Source organism: Cydia amplana, chromosome 25 (genome assembly GCF_948474715.1).
Source record: "Cydia amplana chromosome 25, ilCydAmpl1.1, whole genome shotgun sequence".
NCBI classification, from domain to species: domain Eukaryota; kingdom Metazoa; phylum Arthropoda; class Insecta; order Lepidoptera; family Tortricidae; genus Cydia; species Cydia amplana.
In genome coordinates, this window is record NC_086093.1 from 2630721 (window position 1) to 2641227 (window position 10507).

Here is a 10507-nt window from a genome sequence, read left to right on the forward strand (position 1 = left end):
AATTCTCTACCATTGGACTTTACAAAAATTCGGACAATTTCACAAGTTTCATTTTTATAGAACACTAGCGACCCGCCCCGGCTTCGCACGGGTACAAATTATACATAAACCTTCCTCTTGAATAACTCTATAGTTCGTTTTTTTAGCATTAGAAAGAACTTGAAAGAAGGTAAGCGATTTTGACATGTCTTTTAATTGAAAAACACTTTTTAAAAATCAATAACTATTACTTATGAAAGCAGAAGACTAAAAGATCGTATTAGATTCATAATTGTTACATATTTGCCGTAACTTATTTTTAAAATGTGTTTTTTCAATTAAAAGACACATCAAGATTGTTTACCTTATTTCTAATGCTAAAAAAAACGAACTATATCTATTAAAAAAACCGCATCAAAATCCGTTGCGTAGTTTTAAAGATCTAAGCATACATAGGGACGGACAGCGGGCGACTTTGTTTTATACTATGTAGTGATTTAAATATTCTTCGCAATATAATGTTCGGATTATTATCAAATGTCTGTCTTGATATTCAAAATAAATTGTAATAAAAAGCAGTTTTATCTACTTAATACAAACTGAGAAAGAAGGAATAAGATAATTCGCCAGTAACTGGCCACCCTAAACCAAAAATGAATTCTATTCACATATGAACAGAATTCATTTTAGTATAAGGTTTCAATAACTGGACAGCCTTCAACACAGACAATCCAACCTCTAGACATAACATAGTCGCGCTACCCCCTCTGCCACACATACGGCAGCGTTACTCCATCTTCGAGTCAATCCCGTGCCGTGATTGGTCCGTGTCTTTGAACGGACCAATCACGGCACGGGATTCGCTCACCTCGTCCCCCCGCACCCCCGTATTTTTGGCAGCATCGGTTTCATGAAAGAATTGGCCTAAGCTCAGTCTAGAGGTTGGATTGTCAGTGGCCTTCAATAACTAGCCACCATACTGAAATGAATTCTGTTTATAGGTGTATAGAAGAGGGATGATGACACATGTTGAATTTTATACCAAAATCTAGTAAAATACATAGCAAATGAGCAATTAATCACAATACTGCGGAAATAAAAAAAAATTGATATAATACAAAAATACAGCACCTGAAAGTTTCAAAATTTAAATTTTTTATTAACTTCCAAAAACGAAATAAGTAAGGATACCATTCGATTCCTCACATTTTACCCAAAAAAAGATTGTACAGCAGCTATATACATAAAAGCAATATTTCACTGACAAAATCGCAATTTTCTTGTTTTGTTCATACTTCAAGATGCGCTCTCAGTGACCTTGACGTCACATTCACATATCAATTTGTTCGGGGCGTTCCGCGAGTGAAGTACGACTGTCGGACTTTGACTATCATTTCTGACTTTTGTATTGCTTTAATGCAATGGGTCCCATATAGACATTTGATCCTAAAAACAAACCTGATTGATTGATACCATAAATGAAAATTTGTCATGTAGCCTATTCATTTTTAGTTTAGGGTGGCCAGTTACTGGCGAATTATCCTATAAATAAATCTGGAAACATATAAAAAAGGTGACATCAGCCAGCACCACAATGTATACAATTTAGAACCTTACGGCTAAGGTATAAGGCACTATATTATAAACATATTTATGCTTACAATATAAGCCTTGTATTGCGTAAATACTAATAACATAACGGAATTATATCATTCTAGTCTAAAAACGTCACATAACGTCTATAAAAATTGAAATTAGCAAAATTTTCATAAAGTAACAGTTTACTTACTTAATTTCGCAAAATTTCAACGATATAGTTCGTTTTTTTAGCATTAGAAATAAGGTAAACAATCTTGATGTGTCTTTTAATTGAAAAACACATTTTAAAAATAAGTTACGGTAAATATGTAACAATTATGAATCTAATACGATCTTTTATAGTCTTCTGCTTTCATAAGTAATAGTTATTGATTTTTAAAAAGTGTTTTTCAATTAAAAGACATGTCAAAATCGCTTACCTTCTTTCAAGTTCTGTCTAATGCTAAAAAAAACGAATGATAGTTCCATAATGGGACAGGGCAGAATACGCAGTGTATGTATGTCTGTACGATACGAGTGACGATAGCTCTTGAACTTTCGAGTGTATGTCGAATCGATAGTGCTATAGTTAAAAAGTATTTGATATTGTAAATATTTGTTTAATTATTGGATAAGTGATAATAATTAGGTTTAGAGAGAATTCGAAACAGTTAAGAGTTAGAGGAAGCTAAGTTTGAAATCAAACTTATGAAATTATGACGTTTAAATTAAACTAGCGACCCGCCCCGGCTTCGCGCGGGTTAACAAGTTATAAATAAACCTTCCTCTTGAATCACTCTATCTATTAAAAAAAACCGCATCAAAATCCGTTGCGTAGTTTTAAAGATCTAAGCATACATACAGACAAACAGACAGCGGGTGCGAGTTTGTTTTATACTATGTAGTGATAACACTTGCAGTCTGGGCTATCAAAATCGCTCGCTTCACGTTCGGATGAGATTTGAAACTATCCGAATATTGATATTACCGATAAGTGTTTTTTAGGGTTCCGTACCCAAAGGGTTAAGACGGGACCCTATTACTAAGACTCAACTGTCCGTCTGACTGTCACCAGGCTGTATCTTATGAACCGTGATAGCTAGACAATTGAAATTTTCACATATGATGTATTTCTGTTCATTGCCATTATTATAACAACAAATACCTCTGTTTGGCCCTATGGTTGACTGGTAGAGAATGTTTTTGTTTATTTTAAGAAAAGGAAATAATGTAATATAAGATTAATTTTATATTCTTGTATAGAAAAATATATCTACTTAAAGGCTGGTTTTTAATTTATTCCCCATATGAAGGGTAATATTATCGAAACCAGTTTTTTTTTTCTTTATATTAATTATGGTTTGCGGCATTTTTAGTTATTTATTAATTACTAGTTAATAAAATGTCTATACTTGACATAAACTATATGCTTATTGTAAGATAATATACATTATATAATAGTAGTTAAGGGCTATATTTTCTATGTAAAATAGGGACAGTGCGCGTTCGGGTCTGCCATCTTGTGGCCTGAATCGAAAACATAAACATTTACATTGCCAAAGCAAGTGCTGCCATCTACCGTTCTCGTACGTTTTCTTGTGCATAGTAGGTCCTGCCATCTTGTGGGCTACATCGGAAGCATAAACTTGACATTTTCGACTCGCGCGAAATCTGACGGCACCTGTGCTGCCCCCTACAGTTCATGCACGCTCCCTATAGGCAGTATTACTGCAATGTTTTGCCGCTAGAGTGCAGCACTAGTGACTTAAGTATACCATAGAGTAACTTATACATACACTTAAACTGTTTTTTGACAAGTTTTCACAGACAATCAAATATGACTTTGATACATCAAGGCGGTTTGTTTACAAAGGACCTACCGGGAAACGCGGAATCGTAACTCAGCTGTCTGCCTCTTTATCGCTCGAATATGCAAGAGTGGTAGAGAGGTTAGATAACAAAATGTTGACTCTCATTTGGGGTAGACCCTTAGATTGTTTACTTCTTGTGGGAGTGGCGCCCCCTATGCAGACTTTCGCGTAATATTCCCTATTGGCTTTAGCTTTTGTCAAGTATCGACATTTCTATATTACTACATATTTTTAGTATTATAATCAGGGTTAATACAACTGGCGCGTTTTTGACACAATTATTATCTGTCACTTTTTGTAAAGTGCGAGTGAGACAGGTGATGGCAGTCAGTTGTAATAAAGTCTAAGCTAACTCTGCACTGTAAAGCTGCCTATCCACAGAGGCGGAGACGTGCCGTAATCAACCAAGAATTACAGTGGCAGGCGTGGCTCACTCCGCGATTTCGTCGCTTTGCTACAGGTAGCTAAAAGTACATCCGTTCGGCCCCAATTTTGGGGAAAGCCATAAGTCGCGCGTGGCGCTGTCGCCACCTAGCGGCCATATCTGTGCTGATCGTAACAGACGCGTTTTGTTAGAGAGTGAGTCTTCTGTACCTAGTTTTATTATTTATTCTGTGACTGTGGGGAGACACTCTTCCTTTCGGGCAAACTCGGCTCCGTTCGGCTCAGCATTGCTTCAAGCAATTATTAGGGTTGGCACCACTTGACGTCGTTTTGCGTGCACGACTACAGATAAAAACTTGAATTTTGACAACCCTAAATAGCCGAAAGGGATGGTGCCATACATTAGAAAGGGATAGCATGATTCGACCCTGAATCGCTGCCGAACTTCGGTTTTGTAGGAAGTTTCCTTTCTGTACGGCACTACTATTGGTTGATCCCCGCATGTCTCCTCTTATCTCTGCTCAGTGGAAAAGCAGCCTAAACATCGAAATTTCATAGTAATTTGACGTTATGGTGCTTCCACACTCGCTTGCCAACAAGCTGCCGAGTTAGCTTATTCTGATTAGCTATATTTTAGATTTTTCCCATATTTATTACTGAATTTTGATGATTATTGTATCATACATCACATTAGATAATAGGCCTAAATTGATAGATATGTCGGCGGCCGATCGTAAGATCAGGCAGATCGTGAAGTTCCTAGGCACATCGTGAAACGTGAAAATCTTTTCGTTCCCTAAGTCGACGAAGCCCCGCTACGCGGGGCTCTATTTCTGCAGTTTGCCCTTCGGGCATCTGAATCTACCTAACGAACCTATCCTACCTATCTATTGGTTTAACCTTTTGGACGCCAATGACCGATATATCCGCACCGTAGGTTCAACGCCAAAGACCGATTAATCGGTCACAGACCACAGAGCAACATAGACCTACGTGCATATGCATAAAGTTGTGACGTGGCGTCAACGTGACAGCTTTTGTGTTTGACACGGCGTCGAAAAGGTTAATGTGCCTACCGTCAACACATTACACAGAAACATTACGATCTGCCAGGGGCCCGTTTCTCGAAAGCTTGTAACTTGTAATACAAGTGGATGTCCCTTCCTAACAAAAGCTGTCAAAAAGTGACATCCGCTTGTATTACAAGTTACAAGCTTTTGAGAAACGGGCCCCCGATCTTACGTTCGGCCGCCGACATATATAATGTCTGCCGGAAAAACTTAAGTTATAAGGTATATGTTAAGAGCCAACATGAGCTGAGATTTAAATATTTTAGGTAAATATACCCGTCTCGCTAACGGAAGCGGCTCCTGAAACTAGTGCGATAAGGACAAGGCGAAAAATCCTGCGTAAAAATCGCAAAAATCGAGGTTTCGTACTCAACTGTTTCCTCCTCCAAAACTTAACCAATCGTAAACAAATTTGGAAATCTAAATGATTATAAAATTATGTGTGTCGGACCGTTTTGCTTTTTTGGCTAATTGATATCAGTTTTGAATACCACGCCTCTCATTGCGGCATAGTCAATTAGGCCATTTTGGCCATTTTTGAAGGGCTCTAGCGCCTTAAAAAACAAAAATATCAAAAAAAGCAAAACGGTCCGACACAGATATTGACAATATTAATCTGTGTTGAAAAAATCATTGCTCTAGCTTCAAAACCCACGGAGGAAACAGTCGAGTACGTTTGTATGGAGAAATGACCACTCCTGTTGGCTCTTAAAAACCGTAAGTGTAAGGCCTGAGTGGACGCTCGCTCGGCGGGGCGTGCAGCGTGGCTGTGGGCTCACGCGTGACGTGAGCAGCGTGCACTAAGGCCGCTCCTATACGTGCGCATTTGTTTAACATGCACGCCGCACGCCCCGCCCCGCTGCACGCACAACAAGAGCGTCCACTCAGGCCTTACACTAACGCTTTGTACACCACGCCTACCGTGCGCGGCGCGTCATCGTGAACCTTGTCGGAATGCACGAAGGTTGATATTGGACTGTCGCCGCGGGCGTCTTATTACGTCCTTGGCGGTCAAAGGGTGAGACGTTGAATAATACGAGGCAGGCAATCCTCTTTCAGCCAACAAAATAATAGGGAGTATTACTGCAATGTTATGCTGCCAGAGTGCAGTACTAGCGACGTATGTATACCATAGAGTAACTTATACATACTGTTCCTTAAACTGATTATTGACAAGTTTTCACAGACAATCAAATATGACATTGATACATCAAGGCGGTTTGTTTACAAAGGGCCTACCGGGAAACGCGAAATCGAAACTCGGCTATCTGCCTCTTTATCGCTCGAATATGCAAGAGTGGTAGAGAGGTTAGATAACAAAATGTTTACTCTCATTTGGGGTAGACCCTTAGATTATGACTTATTCTGGGAGTGGCGCCACCTACGCAGAGTTTCGCGTAATATTCCCTATTAAGAGCAAAATAAAAATCAAATGTAAAAATTAATTGCATAGTTCATATATATTCTCAAAATCCTGCCTATGCCTTTTAATGTTCCTCGATTTGATATTTGCCTAAAAAAGTATATAAGAGCGTTTTCCAAAAAAAGTGTACATTTCATTCATGTCTTCAAAATATTGACTTCTTGGGCTCATTTTACTCAGAATCATTTGTACATTCACACCTCATACATGAAAAAATGTGTCCCAATATTTTGTATGAAAAAAATTTTTTCCAGTGCGTCACATTCATACAAATAAAAAAAATTTTCATACAAGAATGTGACGATCAGGAAAGGAAATTTTTGGACACATTTTTTTATGTATGAGGCGTGAATGTACAAATGATCTGAGTAAAATGAGCCCAAGAAGTCAATATTTTGAAGACATGAATGAAATGTACACTTTTTTGGAAAACGCTCATAAGTCAGTATATTTACTATGAAGTTTTGGTGCGTATATATTTCTGCCTTTTCATTTGGTCTCTTATAATAGTAATAATTGTACATTACATATTGTATATTGTATAGGTATGTATAGATTAATTGTATATGTATAGTGTCCATTTACTGTAGAAATTATAATAAGACGCAAAATGGTTCAATATTGAGGCAGTGTTTACAGCTGAAGAAGATGGCGCCGCATGTCCCGTTTATTATGAGGTGACTAGGTTCAGGACCGTCTTAACCTTTTGGACGCCAATGACCGATATATCTGTACCGTAGGTTCAACGCCAAAGACCGATTAATCGGTCACATATCACAGCAACATAGACCTACGTGCATATGCATAAAGTTCAATTTCAGTTTTGACAGCTTTTGTGTTTGACACGGCGTCGAAAAGGTTAACATATGCTGGGGTCCTTGGGCACAAGAATTTGGGGCCCTTTTGGAAAGTAAAGAAAGCTAATCAAACAAACATTTTTCTACTATAATCTTCTATTTATTATGGGTAATCAAATATACTGTTACTGTCTGTCCTTCGGGGCCCCCTAAGGATGGGGGCCCTGGGCACGGGCCCCGTATGCCCTTATGGTAAAGACGGTACTGACTAGCTTGTTAAACAATTGACAGCCAGTTGCCACAAAAAGTAGTACATCGCCATCTACTTGAGCTGTATTATTGTTGCAACAATATCGTGCACTATTTTACGCGTAGTATACCTATTAGTTTTTTCTTATACTCTGTATCTTTAGGTACTTAAAGTAAACAAATAATTTGTACATTTTCGGGTAGTTATAACATTTGTTGATTAACCAGCCAAATACAAAACCACCTGGATCTGTCACTGAACGACCTGGCCCCTATTTCACCACGGCGACAGGTGCGACAATTCGACAAATGTCACTGTTGCTGACGTCACAGGCATCCATGGGCTACGGTTACCGCTTACCATCGGGCGGGCCGTATTCCTGTTTGCCACCGTCATTGTATTATTAAAAAAAACTATTATATCGGCAAAAAACAGGTGTTTCTCTTTCGAAGTTTATGATGATGATGATGACAATTGTCACACGATTTAATCTAGAACTTTCGGTAATTCTTGACACGAAATGAGTTCCGTGTCCGAATTTCGTGACAATTGTCGTGTTTCTTGTGACAATTGTCATTAGCTTCGCAAAATAAGTACTTATTTATTGGCGATATAATGGAGTTTTTTAAATTAATATGTCGGTGGCAAACAAGCACACTGCCCGTCCGATGGTAAGCGGTTACCGTAGTCTATGGATGCCTGTGACGTCAGTAACAGTGATGTCGACAATTTTCGCACCCGTGGTGAAATAGGGGCCAGACTTTAACCTACATTATTTGATCATGTAATGTTTTCATCTACCTCTCATTTGAGGGTAGATTTTGTTTACTCTTTTTTAAATACCTAAAGATACAGAATATAAGTAAGTGGATACAAATATAGTGCATAATAGCACTTGACGCAAAGCGTACAAATTATTGAAAAATAAATACATATATTTTAAAGGAGTTTTTGTTTCATTATACATATGTCATTGTATACTCACCCCCTGTCGCCACAGACTAAACCGATTTATAATGTGACATCACGACATCACAGACAAGACATCCTCCAGACTGAGCATAGTAGCGTTACCCCCTCTGCCACAAATATACGGTAGTTTTACTCCGTTTTCGAGTCAGTGTTTTTGTATTACGTCCGTGTCTTTGAACGGACCAATCACGGCACGGGACTCGCTCACCTCGTCGCCCGCACCCCAGTATTTTTGGCAGCATCGGTTTCATGAAATAATTGCTCTAAACTCCGTCTAGAGGATTCCTAGTCTATGTGTGACATTAAAATAGTAGTAATTGAATAAAATCATATCATCCTGAAGATACCTAACGAACCTAACCTACCTACCTATCGAATTAGTGTGACCACAGAATAACTAGTAATAATACCCGCTACCGTACAGAAAGGACACTTCCTACAAAACCGAAGTTTGACAGCGGTTCAGGGTCGAATCATTCTGTCCCTTTCTAATATATCACACTATCCCTTTCGGCTATCTAGGGTTGTAAAAATTCAAGCTATTATCTGTGGGTCGTGCACGCAAAGGGACGTCAAGTTGTGTCAACCCTAATAATTGCTCGAAGCAATGCTGAGGCGAACGGAGCCGAGTTTGCCCGAAGGACTTATTTTCTAATACTACTGGGAATTATTTTCCAGTGGTAAAAGGTGGGAAACAAATTCTCAGTAATTACCACTGGTAACAACTTGGTGGTAACTAGTGGGAATAACCCCCTCCTGCTATGTAGATGTAATGAAAATGAAACCAATCAAATAACAATATAATCCATTTATTTAAACAACAACTATGTACCGCCTCAGACATACATCATGGAATTCTAAGTCTACGCCTAATCATAACAAAAATATTATACAAATTCATTGCTAGTCAAAAGGGATTGCGACGCTCAAAAACTTTCATTTATTATTTCCCAATAGTACATTGTGATAAAACTGAAAGCCTGTGTAATGACCAATGCACACGCGTTTCATGTTTTTCAACACACTTGAGTGAAGAAAAAAAGTAACTTTTATATTAATTAAATTTCTATAGTTCGTTTTTTTAGCATTGGAAAGAACTTGAAAGAAGGTAAGCCATCTTGACATGTCTTTTAATTGAAAAACGCTTTTTAAAAATCAGTAACTATTACTTATGAAAGCAGAAGAATATAAATGATCGTATTAGATTCATAATTGTTACATATTTGCCGTAACTTATTTTTAAAATGTGTTTTTCAATTAAAAGACACATCAAGATTGTTTACCTTATTTCTAATGCTAAAAAAAGACGAAGTATAGGTAGGTTATTAGTTTGATAAGTTACTACACTTACAACGGTTTCCTTACGGTCAACAAACCGTCAATTCTCACCAAATGTCTCAGTTAAGCAGACCTACAGGTGTCAAAGTAAATTTTATACATATCCCTTCTGTTATAATGTCTAGAGTCCAGTCATACGGAAATTTTACTCACAAGTTTAAAACGCAATTGAATTCACTTAGACGCGTAACACAAATGATGTTGGCGTATGTCTGATAATTGTGGATATGGGGCTATTCATAAATTAAAATTACGTCATTTCAAATTATACTTCGTATTTTTTAGCATTAGAAATTTGGTAAACAATCTTAATGTGTCTTTTAATTGAAAAACACATTTTAAAAATAAGTTACGGTAAATATGTAACAATTATGAATCTAATACGATCTTTTATAGTCTTCTGCTTTCATAAGTAATAGTTATTGATTTTTGAAAAGTGTTTTTCAATTAAAAGACATGTCAAAATCGCTTACCTTCTTTCAAGTTCTTTCTAATGCTAAAAAAAACGAACTATAGGGGGGGGGGGTCTGGACATCGGATGATGGTAGGAATACGTAGGAGGAAACGGGGTCATTCGAAGCATGATTTTTGGATGATTTTAGGGTGGGAGGGTCAAAAATCGTCAAAAATGGATGACGTAATTTATGGACAGCCCCTATGGTAAAATTCTGTAGGAATAAAAATTGTACAGATGTAGTGTATAATTGTTTTCCATCGTATTTTCGCGGAAACGTTAGTATTTGTCCATGCTAGTTCAGTTGTCAGTACTTTTTGTACCGAGACTGGCAGAAATAGCAAGATACGTTCGTAAGTTTCCATGAAAATACGATGGAAAATAAATACAC

At 37.7% G+C, this 10507-nt stretch overlaps 1 long non-coding RNA gene across 1 annotated transcript; it reads right to left on the reverse strand.

The window, feature by feature from the left end:
• Positions 1 to 7536: 7536 nt before the first annotated feature.
• On the reverse strand, positions 7537 to 8293 carry LOC134659569 (uncharacterized). Its single transcript, XR_010097813.1, has 2 exons — positions 8114 to 8293; positions 7537 to 7616 (listed from the first exon to the last, which is right to left on the reverse strand). It is a non-coding gene; the product is annotated as an uncharacterized LOC134659569 (long non-coding RNA).
• Positions 8294 to 10507: the final 2214 nt, after the last annotated feature.